General features: G+C 39.1%; 1 long non-coding RNA gene across 2 annotated transcripts; it reads left to right on the top strand.

Moving 5' to 3' along the window:
- Window positions 1-2,404: 2,404 nt before the first annotated feature.
- Window positions 2,405-11,589, top strand: LOC144004181 (uncharacterized). 2 transcript variants are annotated; one of them, XR_013279226.1, is made up of 3 exons: window positions 2,405-2,649; window positions 10,025-10,133; window positions 10,368-11,589. It is a non-coding gene; the product is annotated as an uncharacterized LOC144004181 (long non-coding RNA). The 2 variants fall into 2 exon arrangements; XR_013279225.1 differs by having other exon boundaries at window positions 10,025-11,589.
- The last annotated feature ends 4,327 nt before the right edge of the window (window positions 11,590-15,916 follow it).

Below are 15,916 nucleotides of genomic sequence, written 5' to 3'. Positions count from 1 at the left end.
AAACAGCAGAGAAACAAAAGTTAAAAAAGAAAAGGAAAGAAAAAAACAAACAAACTCATCATAGTTTACATGTTCAAAAGGGAGTAGGAAGAAGTTAAAAACTTATCTAGTCCTACCCCTCATACATTATACATTTAAACTTATTTCATTATTAATACAATACTAAGTTAATATTTTTTAAAATAAAATGATGCGTGCATTATCCAGCAACATATGTACATGAAATTCCTAGACATATACCATAATACATTTATAAATCATATACTCATACTCATTATATACAATTCTCATGCTCTTATTTGACATAAGTAATTTTTTTTTAACTTTGCTTTGAAACAATTTTTTAAACTCAACAAGTGAGTCACATCTTTTCAAGTCAATTCCCAAATTATTCCACAAATTAACACATTTTACAGAAACACACCTTTGCTTAATATTTGTTCTTGTTTTGGGTTTTTTGTACACATTTGTACCCCTTATGTCATAAGGACTGTGTCTGATTTCAAACAACGTCTGAGTACTGCGGCAGAGTAGATTATTATATACCTTGTACATTATTTGTGCTATTTTAAAGTCAACCAAGTCATAAAATTTTATTGTATTTCATTTCATTACTACCATAATGAGGCTTTATAACAGGGTTCTCCCAATTCCGGTCCTCGAGGGACAAATTACTGCAGGTTTTCCATTTTTCCGCCTAAAAAAAAAGAGGAACAAAAACAAACATGTTTTGTTTATATTTGCATTCAGTTTACTTGCTGAAATTGCAGGAAGCGTTTTTTTTTTTTTTTTTTTTTTTTTTTTTTTTAAATTCCTGTCGTATCGTGTACAGCACACTGTATTGTGTTAGTTTATTGTGTTAGTTTAACAATAAAGTAAATCAATCTACTAATAATTAGGGATGTAGTGATAAGGGCAATATCGTGATCGTCATTAAGTTCACGACATTTAAAAGCAACACACATCTGTTAAAAGAGTCAGGTTGATTTCAATTTGTGCAATTCTAGCACCCTCTGGTGGCTACTTTTTTTTTTTTTTTTTTAGTGCAATTTAATTTTCATTAGGGATGTTTTGGCCCTTCTATGTTTAAAATCCACCCTAATTGTCAGATGAAGTGGAACGTAATATGCCTGTGAACCGAGTCAATAGGTGGAGGAACTCAATGTGGGCTTGCATTAACAAGTAAGCGCCTCAATATTATTAGAATGTTGGTGGTTTATATGCATTGGTGTTATCTACAAAAGCACAATATTGTGCTTTGTTTTTGCTATGTGCTCTTTTTTTTTTTTTAACAATATTGTGACCTTTTTTAACTATCGCTAACCTCCCCACAATATTGTGATAATTATCTTTTCGTGAGCTTCATATCGTGATATCGTATCGATGTTTGGTGCACATGGTTTGTCTCTAGTACAGGGTGTCCTCGAGTTAAGGCACACTCGACCTTAAGGCGTTTCGACTTGACAACGGTTACGCCCGGTCGGCCATTTTGGCTCCTAGTTCGCAGTGTTTTCCCCTCATCCTCAATTTAGCTCTTTGCTAGTGCTAGCGCTTGTGCACTTGTGGGAGTATCATTGGCTTTTTCACCCTCTTTTTTTTCCACATCATGGCGCCAAAGAAGAAGAAAGCGACGTCTTTTATCGATGTTGGCCCGGCGTAGACATCATAAAAAGATCGGAGAAAGGAGACACCGACGAACATCGGCAACTTGGGCTTCAGTTGTACAGCATCTTATTAATTTTTTTTTTAATGATTTTTTATGCAAATGATTTTGATGTAAATATTGACGTTAATGGGGAAATTCGACTTAAGTCGAAATTCAGGTTACATCGCTAGCGTAGGAACGGAACTCCGACGTAACTTGTGGACTCCCTGTATAGTTTAGTGCAGTACATAATTCCTTTTATTCCTATAAAGCCTGAACCATGAAATATATGAGAAAATTCGGATTCTTTGTAAATAGAGTATTTATTGGTCCTTTTAAACAATCTTTTTTTTTTTTTTTTTTTTTTGTTAAATCAACTTCTACATATGACTTTTGATTTGTGTCATATTTGATACATCCGGTCACAATGCTTTAAATTCATACATTTATAACTGTTAAAAATGTAATAATAAACAGACATAAATATAAACAAACATATTAGTATTTTATATATATTATATGTGTATATACACATATAATGCATATATACGGTATAAATGAGCGGGGTGACTCCAGTTGGTGTGCTCGGTGGTAAATTTCACTTTAAAAAAAACCCCGACGGGACTTTAGATAAAACAAAAGTAATTTGTGTTTAATTAATTAATAATTGCTGAATTGCACCCAGTTGATATGATGCTCTTACTAAATTTACGTCAGCATTCAGCACGTTCTTTGCAATATAATTGACCTTTCGCAAACTCCGCCCCCCAAACGAGCATTGACCAATCACACATTTAGCAACCGTTGCTATGTAAGCATAGTCCGTCACGCTTTACTCAGCTCTCGATGACGTCCATAGTCTGATTGATTTTATTTGATGGCTTACGAGACTGCTAACCACCATAAAACTTTACGGAATAAGAGTGACAACCATTAACAAGCCCCGGACCTCCAAAATAATGAAGCGGTGTGCCTACGGAGTATGTAAATCGGACTGTGCTAAGGTAAGACTATGCTAACTCTATCGGGCTAACTAGCTAGCTGTAGAGTAGTTTGCTTTCGGGGCAATAACAAAACGATATCAAAGAAAAGAACGTGTGCTACAGCCGTCCCGCTATAAATGCTTGATCCGGGGGCCACAGTGAAATAAAGGCATATCGGTGACCCAAGTCGGGCGTGCCATCCATCTCATAAAATCGACTTTGTTGCTCCCCCCCCCCCCCCCCCCCCCCCCTTTTACCACATATATATATATTACTAGAATGTCATTGCCATCTAAGTTAAGCTTGTTCAGTCAGTGGTTAATGTTAGTTTAATGTCTTCTGTTAGCTTTTGCATTTGTCTAAATGTTGCGAGCTAACGTTAACACAAAGCTTCGTCAATTTTGGAAAACTTAGCGTCCTAATAAGTGCCCCGAGCTTATCTTGTTTTCATTTTTCATGCAGCATTTTGTGAACGGACACCCGTCTCCGGAGTATCCCAACCTTGTGCTTGCTGTACAAGTGTTGAACCAGACAAGGGAGCAGCTTGAAGGCTGTTAACCTTAACTAAATCCATGGCTAGGGTGATCCATCCATCCATCCATCTTCTTCCGCTTATCCGGGGTCGGGTCGCGGGGGCAGCAGCTTCAGGAGGGAAACCCAGACTTCCCTCTCCCCAGCCACTTCAACCAGCTCCTCCGGCGGGATCCCGAGGCGTTCCCAGGCCAGCCGAGAGACATAGTCTCTCCAGCGTGTCCTGGGTCGTCCCCGGGGCGTCCCGCCAGTGGGACATGCCCGGAACACCTCCCCAGGGAGGCGTCCAGGAGGCATCCGAACCAGATGCCCGAGCCACCTCAGCTGGCTCCTCTCAACGCGGAGGAGCAGCGGCTCGACTCTGAGTCCCTCCCGGATGACCGAGCTTCTCACCCTATCTCTAAGGGAGAGCCCGGACACCCTGCGGAGGAAGCTCATTTCGGCCGCTTGTATCCGGGATCTCGTTCTTTCGGTCACGACCCACAGCTCGTGACCATAGGTGAGGGTTGGAACGTAGATCGACCGGTAAATGGAGAGCTTTGCCTTTTGGCTCAGCTCTTTCTTCACCACGACGGACCGATACAGAGTCCGCATCACTGCAGACGCTGCACCGATCCGCCTGTCGATCTCCCGCTCCATCCCACCCTCACTCGTGAACAAGACCCCAAGATACTTGAACTCCTCCACTTGGGGCAGGATCTCATCCCCGACCTGAAGACGACACTCCACCCTTTTCCGACTGAGGACCATGGTCTCGGATTTGGAGGTGCTGATCCTCATCCCAGCCGCTTCACACTCGGCTGCGAACCGCTCCAGTGAGAGCTGAAGGCCCCGGCCTGATGAAGCCAACAGCACCACATCATCTGCAAAGAGCAGAGATGCAATGTTGAGGCCACCAAACCGGAACCCCTCCACGCCTCGGCTGCGCCTAGAAATTCTGTCCATAAAAGTTATGAACAGAATCGGTGACAAAGGGCAACCTTGGTGGAGTCCAACCCCCACCGGAAACGAATCCGACTTACTGCCGGCAATGCGGACCAAACTCTGGCAACGGTCGTACAGGGACCGAACAGCCCGTATCAAGGGGCCCGGCACCCCGTACTCCCGAAGCACCCCCCACAGAACTCCCCGAGGGACACGGTCGAACGCCTTCTCCAAATCCACAAAACACATGTGGACTGGTTGAGCGAACTCCCACGCACCCTCGAGGATCCTGCGGAGGGTGTAGAGCTGGTCCACTGTTCCACGGCCAGGACGAAAACCACACTGCTCCTCCTGAATCCGAGATTCGACCTCCCGACGGACCCTCCTCTCCAGCACCCCTGAATAGACCTTACCAGGGAGGCTGAGGAGTGTGATCCCTCTGGCTAGGGTGACATAAATATTTTTTTTATGATGGACAAAGAATAACAATGACTGATCTGATGCTTTCAAAGACAAAAAAAAACAACTAATGTTTAGCTAGCTATAAACACCGAGGTTTAGCTAACTTGCTGACCTAACAGTATAAGTAATCCTCATATTTTAACAATACTAGACTAATATAAGTAAGAAAACTTACCCGGCAGTACAAGAGCACGACTGGTCCATAATGCTGTGCTGGTTGCATCTGAAGTATAGGTCATGGGGTTTTCTCAGATTTAGCGTGCGTCCTTATGTTTCCCCTTCGCTGGCTAATTTTCTATTATGACTATAACCCTCCACTGCATATTGTAAACCTTTTTGCCTCGATCTGGAGGATATTGCACTGATATTGCTCCAAAAGAAATCACTAATACACGCAGATGTAAGTCTTCCCGTCACGGCTTGTGCTGTCGGAGTCACCAAGCTTGACGGACTAGCAACAGTAACTAAGGGGGGCGGAGCTTATGCGAAAGGTCAATTGCTGAATTGTACCCAATTGATATGATGCTGCTAAGTTTTGAGCAATACGCACGTGCATGCAATTGCGTACATGCATTTAATCAATGTTGGCAAATGAGTGAAATAATAAAATGCGTTAATGTCAAAATATTACGGTATTTTGTATTTATTTTATATTACACGAAGACGCAAGTAATTTAGCTGATTAATCGTGATTAATCAAAATTAAAAAGTGTGATTAATCAGATTAAAAATTTTAATCGTTTGACAGCACAAATTTAATATGATGTAATTGCCGTCATAGGGTTCATGCAACATTTCTTAATGTATCCTGAAAAATGTCCAGAAAGAGGAAAACATAAATTTGATTAAAAAAATAAATAAATCTATCACTAATTAATATTCACTGTGTTGTTCACGTGCATTTTTCCCCCCCATTTCCATGCCAACTTTCATTTCCGTTATTGTGCCGTATTGTATTCAAGTTATGAGGGTGCACCGTGCTTCGTTTGTCCCAATTGGATGAGCTGAAACAAACCACAAAAGCAAAGCCACCTCGCAGGCACAATTTTGCACCGCGTTTGGATCAGTCCGATAAAGCTGCTGTCAGGCAACAAAAAAGGCATGACAAAAGTGATAAAAGGCACATTTGTTCATTTGTGATGCGCCTTGACAAATGTGCCAGTTATTCAAATGACTGGCTTTTCATGGGGAAAGCCTGTTTCCTCTCTCGTATTATTTGCTTATTGTGAGAGCTTTTTCTTTTATCTCCGTCGATCCATCCCAGGTTGGGGCCCGATAATCAAATTGTCGCCAGCTCGGCACAATAGCAAAGCAAAATGACCACAGCCTGCGCTTAATCTAGCGTCTGGCAGCCCTTCTATACGTCTCCCAGGTAGTCGTGCAGGACGCTAACCCCGCTCGCTTTTGTGGCGCGGAATGTAATGCTCGGCGGCAGCTCGTTTGCTCCCGCTCAACTTTTTACATCACAATAGGATGAGAAATGTGTGTCGGCGGGGCGGACAATGACGAGAAATGATTTTTGCCGGAATAATCACCAGATGCTTGTGCGTTCATTGTGCCAGTGACGCTTTGCCGCCGGTTGCTATAAAGCTCGCGGAACACAAGAATGCAAAGCTGCTCACTTTGACTGAAAGCAGAAGATTTGAGAAGAATTAACGTGGGATAAATTGTTCCCTTTCACCCTCCACGTCTGCTTTTCACAATCGCTTGCCATCGTAGTCGGATAGACGCAACGTGCCATCTCGCTGGGCACGGAATAATTGCAAGCTCGCCAGCATACTTAGGCAGAAGTACTGGCATAAAACGATGGCCGTCTTGTTGTCAGCCTGGGATGTCACGTGGCCACCAAAAAAAATGTGCGTGAAGATATTTTAACGAGGCAAGTGCTTGAGACGTTTGTCCGAAAATTACAACCTCTTGGGCATCACTTATTACCAAAGAGAATTGTCATGTCTAGGGTCACGCCAGGGTTAAGTTTGAGTTCATGACCTGTTAAGTTTGGGTTCATGACCGTGAGGTCAAGTGTCAGTTTTGAACTGATGTAACCATCTGATTTCAACTGGAAAAAAACGCTGTGATGTTATGTGATGTCAGGACCTATGTGATGTCAATCTTTAATCCTTTACTTAGTCAGAACCAACCAGATCGATTCACTGTCTGTGGTATCAGACTGAGAAGTGTGTGTGTTTGCCACAATTATTGCTTTCTGTTCATTTGTTCAACTCTGTCTCTCGTCTAGTCAAGTTTGTTCCATGCCTCTCGATGTGAATAAATAGTTAAAATCTTATTTGTGTCTGCGCTTTGGGATCCAACCTTCAGCACATAACAAGAGTGGAAGCTGTGACAGCTGCAAAGTGTGGACCAAGACAAACTCTTAATACTGTAGCAGGGATTACCAACCAGGTTGTGTGAAATCACTCAGGCCCAGCCGATTAATCGGCTGGCTGATGTAATTAACCAATTAAAAAAAAAAATAATCTTTTAAAATTTGTCTTTTTTTTTTTTTTTTTTTTTTTTTTTTTGCAACATGAGCAAATTGCATAAAACTAAAAAAAAGAATACATTTGAACATCCCCCCCAAATAGAAAAACAGCCAATTTCTCTCTGATTTGTCGTTGCCTGTAATTCATATCTTTTTTTTGTTGTAATCTAAAGACACCAAAAAGTAATTAATTATTATTATTTTTTTTTAAATAAACAGGTGATTAATTGGTTATCAGAATTTTATTCGGCCAAATATCAGAATCACCTCAAAATTTCTATATTGTAACAGTGGAGCCCTAGAAATGACACAAATTTCACTTAATTAGTCCAAAAATTATTTTGCAGACATGTAGTGACAAGAATAACAATTAAATGCTCTTCTACTTTAACCGATGGATGCACTCATTGGTATTGATACGTCAACAAAAAATAGCTGAATGTTAGGGCTGCATGATATTGGAAAAACATGCAATATAGTTGTTGAATATTGCGATATCGATATTATTGCAATATTTAACAAGTACCTAAAGAAATAAAATTTTTATTATCAAATGAAAGAATAACATTTTTTTCATGTGATAAAATAAGCAAGTTCAATGTGTTCTTAGTTAATTAATTTTAATTACTAGAGATGATGTTCAACTGTTGGATGGTGATGCATGTTTAAGTTTGTGTCTGATTGGTCAAATTTAGGTAAAAGCAAAACAATTCCATATGAAAATTATTGCATGTCTTTGCGATATGCATATTGCATGGGCCAATATTGCGATATCGATATTTTTTCCATATATTGCATACTGAGTGTTACACTACACAGGCCCAAATTTCAAACTGAATACATCACTTACTTACTATTGCTAATTACGAATAATTGATGTGAGATCATCATTATTTCAGTATACATACTTTTGCTAAGATTTTTGTTTTGGAAATGTACCGTGAAATTTTTTTACTGTAAACTATTGTTGAGCTGAGTAGGCGGGAATTCATCTGCACACAAAGCTTACCTTTGTGGCCGACAGAGGACAGATTTTGAGTCTTGCCTAACCAGGCCTGGTGAAATGTAGTCATTTATATTCATTTGTTATTGTCTATCAATTATGTTTTTGTTTTTTTTTAATAATTAACTTGTTGGGACTTTCAATCTTGAGGCAATAAATTGCTGCAAGGATCCCACAGCGTGAGGAAGTCAGTTGAATACTTACTGAAATTTTCTAGTTTTCTTTTTTTTTTTTTTTTTTGCGTTGAACACAAAAACAGGTGATGATGCACTGTTGCGCAATCCCCAAAAAATAAATGGATAACTAAATAAACCCAACAATCAAGAATGCCTCAGGCAACATTTTTTTTAAAATTCTGTTTGACCTTTATTATTGTCGTGCATGTGCACAATTTTGATGTGATATGCTGCCCTGTCATTTATTATTATTATTATTATTATTATTATTATTATTATTATTATTATCTTTCTTTATTTTATTTTTAGTTATTTTTACATAAAGTCATAGGCATCAGTAAATCAGTCTGTTGAGATTTAACTCAGGGACCAGAAGGCAGTCATAAAATATGGAAATTGGAACAGGTTGTTTGTCGTAAAGGTGCCCTGAGCAACACCTTGAGCAAGACACCGATTTGGAAATGGTTGCAGTCGATGTTATTTACACTTCACCAGTAAACCTTTGCAAATACAGTGACGACAAATACAATGAATTGAACAGTCAGCATTCGCACCATTCAGTTTGTTTACAGTAACCCACCTCGGGGCACCTTTAATTGGCGCTTTATTGTTTCACCTAATTTAATTGGACGCTGTTTTCGTCTCAATTGTGCAAACAATGGTACTAACGTTATCCTGTAATTACGAGCCTTTATTTATCGAGCAGCCCCATTGGGTGTTGTGATGTTCGATTGTAGGAAGATAAGGAGATGGTAAGGCATGATATCGCGATCAAGGGACTCCAGTGTCATAATGTCCAAGCTGTAGGAATCCGTCCTGTATTTGTGTGATGCGCATGGACATAATTCAAGCCTGCGTGGTGATGAATAGTTCAGTTGCAACTCGTGTAGAAACGTGTCAAATAATCCATCTGGTTGGTAATGCTGCATTCGAGAATGGTCAGAAGTCGGATATATCCGAGTTGATTTTTCCCAGTTCCGACCTGAAAGCGTTCAAGGCAAAAGTAAACAACCAAAATGGCGGATAGTGGTAATTTGTTTTTTATTTTTGTTCTTAAAACTCATTTTTGACCTCCAGCAAACTTACCTTCTCGCAATTTTGCTTCACTTATTGTTTTTATCTTATTTCATAAGCATTCCATATAGTTCCCACTGAGCCATAGAGGTCTATTAGACATCTTGTCCAAGTTTAGACTGAAATTAGCCCATTTATAAATGGTATATATTTTAGCCCGAATCTAATACAATTAATCAAGCAAATATTAACTATCAAATTAAAAAAAATAACTGTAGGTTGTATAAATGATGGCAAAATGTTGGATTACTACCATTTAAAGTGTATGGGACAGCTCAGGACATTTTTTAATATGTGTTTCTGAACAATATAATATACACGACAAAATGAGCGGCTCGTTGAGTGAAAACCTATTAAAATAGTATTTCCTTATTTTTAAATTACCCGCGCAAAATCTGGCCATTGGCGCGCTCCCAGCGGCCGAATCGGATATGACGTCAGCGGAAGGACGGAAGTCAGCGTCTTTGCTTTGCCGCTGCAAGCTTACGACTGCTGTGTGTTTTATCATCAACTTGGGCATCACTTATTACCAAAGAGTGTTGTCGTGTCTAGGGTCACGCCAGCTAGTAGATTTGTGCAAAGAGCCCATTAATATACAGTCAATGAAAAGGTACCAATTTCTAATGAGGAACTGCTAACTTTCCATTTGTTGTCTATTCTAATTTGTATTATGTATTGTGCTGTGCATCTGTGTTGAAGGCATCATCATGCCCAAGTTAATAAACAGTTCAAACTTTGTTTCAGATGGTGGATGAGATGCTTATGGAGTGAGTATGAGTCGAAGGAAACTGCTACACAGGCGACATGTTTGGAAGATGATTTAGGTGATGTACCCGGCGTTTGCATCCAAAATGTGAGTAAATGTACACTGTACAATATACATGATTGATAACACACCAATTAATGGAAAAACAAATTGTTCACCCCACCTAGTTTTCAAATTTGTCATGTACATGTAATTTACAAATGTATTGTGCATTTTTCAAAGAATAAACTGGCTGTATAGGTGTAAATATTACCTGCATTTCAACATACTTTATTTAAAAGTTTGTTTGTTCTTCTTTTTTGCCCTCAATACGAACCGTAGCAGTGTTAATTGGAGCTAAAGGACATAAAAAGGGTAAGGATAGTTATTGTAACAATTGGTTTTGATCATCTCAAACAACATACTTTGCATGGTACATGTGTTTATGGAATCATATTTTCATGAGTCCAGACAGTTTGGTCCAGGCAGAGCTCTTTTGGTGACCATGGAAATCCAGACCCTCCATGCAGAAAATGCACACCAGATCCAGGATGTTACAAAGGATGGGGACGCGAAATACACTGTGTGCTATCCCAAGTACAGTACAGGAAAGGAGCATTTACAGGACTGTCTCAGAAAATTAGAATATTGTGATAAATTCCATTATTTTCTGTAATGCAATTAAATAAGCAAAAATGCCATACATTCTGGATTCATTACAGATCAACTGAAATATTGCAAGCCTTTTATTATTTTAATAATGCTCATTATGGTTTACAGCTTAAGAAAACTCAAATATCCTATCTCAAAATATTGGAATATTTCCTCAGACCAAGTAAAAAAAAAAAAATAATAAAATAAAATAAAATATTTTTTTTTTTAAAAAGCCATAATATTCTAATTTTCTGAGACAGTCCTGTATCGTGCGCAAAGTCCTGGGGCAGCCAACATTTCGTATGCATTTTTTATTTGAAATATCTACATCCACAATTAGAATTCAACAATCTAATCACAACATAGTGGGAAAAAGTAGGAATAGAAATGAAAGTTAATTCTAATTATTTTGCATATATGTACAACACGATTAAATAATTCAATGGGTATATTATTACAGAATATGTGGAGGATCTTAAGAAGATTGTGGAGACCATCTGTCAGTGGGCCAATCTGGATGAGGACACACTCCTTGAAGAGCTGGCGGGCGCTGGACCAGGAAGTGCAGAACGCCGACCACTGTGTGCACTTTCAGAAACCAGACAAGGCAGAGGCTGTGGGGTCATACAATTCACACTTTACTTACCGTTAACTTTTTCAGTGGAGTAGTAGCTGAGTTTTAGACATGACAAATTCAGACTCGGATATTGGATTTTGTGACAAATTACCAATTGTAGGGAGCTACTGCCTTTTGATTTTTATTTTATTTTATTTTTTCGTGGGAGATGAATCACTGAATAGTTTGGCGACTTGCAAGATGCAATTTGTACATTGTAAATGTATAAGCATAGCTGATTGTTGTCTATTTGTTCATTTATACTTTGGATGAAAAAAAGCCATGTATTTCTTTTGTATAATTGCATTTATTTATAGGCAAGGCAAGGCAAGTTTATTTGTATAGCACATTTCATACACAAGGCAACTCAATGTGCTTTACACAAGGAAAGACAACACATAAGCATAAAAAAACAGTAGTTAACATTCAGAGGAAAAAAAATAAAAATAAAAATAGGTTACAAAATTTACTAAAAAAAAAAAAAAAAAAAAAAAAAAAAAAAAAAAAAAAAAAAAAAAAAAAAAAAAAAAAAAAAACTTAATTAAAGCTGTTTAAAAGTCCCTAATCAAAGGTATAAGAAAAAAGCAAAGTTTTTAACCTGGATTTGAAAGCATTTACACTCGGGGCTGACTTCACTTCTGTTGGTAGCCTATTCCATCTGTGTGCAGCATAATAGCTAAATGCAGCTTCACCATGTTTGCTTCGAACTCTGGGTTCCACTAGTTGGCCCAAGTCTGTAGATCTCAGAGCCCTGCTGGGTTTGTACTCAATCAGCATTTCTTGGATATATTCAGGACCCAAACCATTTAGTGATTTATAGACGAGTAGCAGAACTTTAAAATCGATTCTACAGCTGACAGGGAGCCAGTGTAAATCCTTAAGTACTGGAGTAATATGTTCTGATCTTTTTGTTTTGGTCAGAACTCGAGCTGCAGCGTTCTGAATGAGCTGCAATTGTCTCATGTTCTTTTGAGAGAGTCCAGTCAGAAGACCGTTACAGTAATCTAGTCTGCTGGAGATAAAAGCATGGATAAGCTTCTCTTGGTCTGCTTGAAGCATGCAGTCCTTCAGTCTGGATATGTTTTTCAGCTGGTAAAAGGCTGTTTTAGTGATGAATTTAATATGATTGCTGAAGGTCAGATCTGAGTCTATTAGTACCCCAAGATTTCGAACTTGGTCTTTAGTTTCTAAAGACAGTGACTCAAGCTGTTTTTTAACAGCAATCCTCTTTTCTTTATTGCCGAAAACAATGATTATATCATATTTCGTGGTATCCTTTGTAGTCATTCGATGGAAATGTTCTCCTTTTTACTGACACTACACAAGAAGGAATCGGTAAGCGGTCTGCAAGACTTCCACACTGAGGCACACCGCTTTGAACGTCCAGTGATGGGTGATGCACTGGTTCTGCTGCGCTCCGGACTCTGACAGCAAACGCTCTCCTTCACTGTTGCCATTGCTACACAGGTACCACAGGAACACCTGCAAAGCACAAGCAATTTATTTTATTTTTTTAAGCCATTTATAACATTTACAAAGAATTTGCTCATTATTTGAGGAAATACTTGGATTATCTATTTCAAGCACTTCAGGAGAAAAAAGTGTCATGCATCTGACTGGTATGAGGTCAATTTAATTTCCAAAATGCATGTTGTAAACTTTTTCCATTGTGAATTGAGTCTCACAGTGGTTGGCATGTGGCAATGTAAAAGGGGCAGTGGTGGCTTCACTTCTTATGACAGCGAGGAAGCAGCATTTAGTTTATGGTTTGCATTTTAAGATGGATAAGTTCATTTTGCTACTACCAATATCCATCCATCCATCCATTTTCTTGACCGATTATTCCTCACAAGGGTCGCGGGGGGTGCTGGCGCCTATCTCAGCTGGCTCTGGGCAGTAGGCGGGGGACACCCTGGACTGTTTGCCAGCCAATCGCAGGGCACACAGAGACAAACAACCATCCACACTCACACGCACACCTAGGGACAATTCGGAGCGCCCAATTAACCTGCCATACATGTCTTTGGAGTGTGGGAGGAGACCGGAGTACCCGGAGAAGACCCACGCGGGCACGGGAAGAACATTCAAACTCCACCCAGGTAGGCCGGAGCCTGGACTCGAACCGGAGTCCTCAGAACTGGGAGGCGGACGTGCTAACCACTCGGCCACCGTGCGCTTCTACCAATATAATTTAGCTTTTTACTATAACAAGTAAAGCATAATAACCAAGCTACATTTTGGCCACAAAGCGTTTGCTATTTCGCCCATACAAAAATATAAACAGCATTATTAGTCCATAATTTCCATTTTAAAATAAAGAGTAAGATTTACCATTCTGTGTTCTGGAGCCTGCCGATGTCGTCCTCTACCTCGGCAGTTTGAAACTGGTCACAGCCACCTTCATTGTAACGCAGACGACCGGACACAGTTGCACCAGCACCTTCATCAAGAAAAGGCTCAAACCGATACAGCTGGATACATTCCTGGGCTGAAATATCTTCGTCTGAAGACTGCTTGTGTAGTCGGGGACGTCAAATTCCAACTCTACACTTGATAGCGAGTCAGAAAGCCCCTTACTATCCGTGTAGTTCTCCATATCCTCGTATTGTTTTCGCCAACTTCCGTACTCCCGCTGACGTCACGAGTGTCCAGGCTCGGAAAAAAGGGGGCGTCGACAGTGAGCTGCCATGTTTTGGAAATTCACGAAAATATCTATTTTTTACAAGCACTTGTCATTGCGTTTTTAACACGGTAATCATTGAAATCATATTATTTGTACTTGTACTCTTTTTAAAAAAAAAAAAATACTTTCAGGGTAACTTTTTTTCATGTCCCATACACTTTAAACAGTAATTGATCAATGTACAGTATCGTTCATATATAGACATCTAAAAGAAGTTCTCATTTCAACTCTCTTTAGCCCAAAACCTAGATGATTGAATTAAATACACATAGTTCACCGTATAATTTCATGCCGGGAGACGTTGCGTTAAATCAAGTTATGTCGAATATTTATGAATGAAGAAAGCTATCGTTTTATACTCAAATAAATTTTGTTTTAACATTCACGGTCTGTGTGTTTTTTTTATTTTATTTTTTTGTAACCACTCATTCACACACTAACACACAAGCTTACTTCATGTAAGCCACATGGGATCACGGTCTGTGTTTCCAAAAGGGAAACCATTGTAGAGTGACGTCACTTGGGAAGTCGGAGTCTTTCTTTTTCAAGGGGGCGTTCCTGTACACACCTCCTGGTTTGAACTCGGAAAACCGAGTGTCCTGGAATGCAGCATAATTAGAGACATGTCGCTCGGATCACACCAGGGAGGACTCGATCCCGCGCAGCGCCTCCGCTATGGTCAGTGCGCGCTCTCGGATATCTGTTGCTTATCAAATTCCCAAATATAACATCGTCTACGGGCCACGACAGTAATTGATACAGCAGTCGAATAAGATCAATATAAAATCTGTATCAAATTAAAAATAATTATTCGTGTTTGGAGCAAGCTATTCGGCAGTGCGTTAGTTGCCCTCGCTATCAATAAAAACTCCCATTGTTGTGTATAGCAATTACCTGAAATTAAACTACGGAGCTTTATGGCGCGTCTGTAATAAAATTTCTTTTCCCAGAGAATCGATGAGCTGCCCTCCCTTGCTTGACTTTGTAATTACGGAAGCCTCATTAGATTATAGCACCATGCAACATATGGTAAGAGAGGAAATTCTTTTGATCTTCTTTTCTAATGACTGCACAGGGGATTAAAAAAAAATATATATATTTTTTTTTTCCTTACTTAATTTTGATGTCTTTCATGAAATGTCGAAGTTCGCTGTAATTCAGGGCACACGCCCACTTTCATGAGTTGCTCGAATGCAATGGGCCAACATGTTTTATGATTAATAGGCAAGGCAAGTTTATTTGTATAGCACATTTCATACACAAGGCAACTCAAGGAAAGGGAACACATAAGCATCAACAAACAATAACAAACATTCAGAGGAAGAAAAATAAATAGAGATAATAATAATAATAATAGAGAACCAAAACTTCTCATCTAACCTGGTCTAACAGCCAATCATGGCTCACCTGTTTTCTGGGTTTGGTCAGTAAACTGAGCCATGATTGGTCATTACCTACTTCCTCAGCACAAGTGATGTCATCATCATCAGTCGACAGCAAGTATAAAAATTACTTTTGAAAAGTTATTAATTGTACATGAAAAATAATGAAGTTACCACATTAATTCTAGACAAAATATTCACTTTTTGCTGCAGAAAATGGCTCAATGAGTCACGTATCCCTTTAAGTCTACAATAATAATAATAACAACTATACTTTTCAACAGAATTATGACAAATATTAAGATGCTACAATAAAAAAAAAATATTGATGTCACTACTGGCCTAACAAAAGTGTCTGTATAGGCACTGAAGTGGAACTATGTAAATGGATAAAATTTGGCATATTAATACAATTTGTACTTAATACAGAGGAATTGTAATTGTTGTAAGAGGTCAACTGTTGTGTTGAACTATTTTTTTTTATTTTTTTTATTTTTTTTTTGGTAGCCTAAAAGTGTAACCTTGCTCAGCAAGCCGAATTCTCGCGGTATTTGTG

Source organism: Festucalex cinctus, chromosome 16, assembly GCF_051991245.1.
Source record: "Festucalex cinctus isolate MCC-2025b chromosome 16, RoL_Fcin_1.0, whole genome shotgun sequence".
Classification (NCBI taxonomy): Eukaryota; Metazoa; Chordata; class Actinopteri; order Syngnathiformes; family Syngnathidae; genus Festucalex; species Festucalex cinctus.
This window is presented reverse-complemented; position numbering and strand designations above follow the sequence as displayed.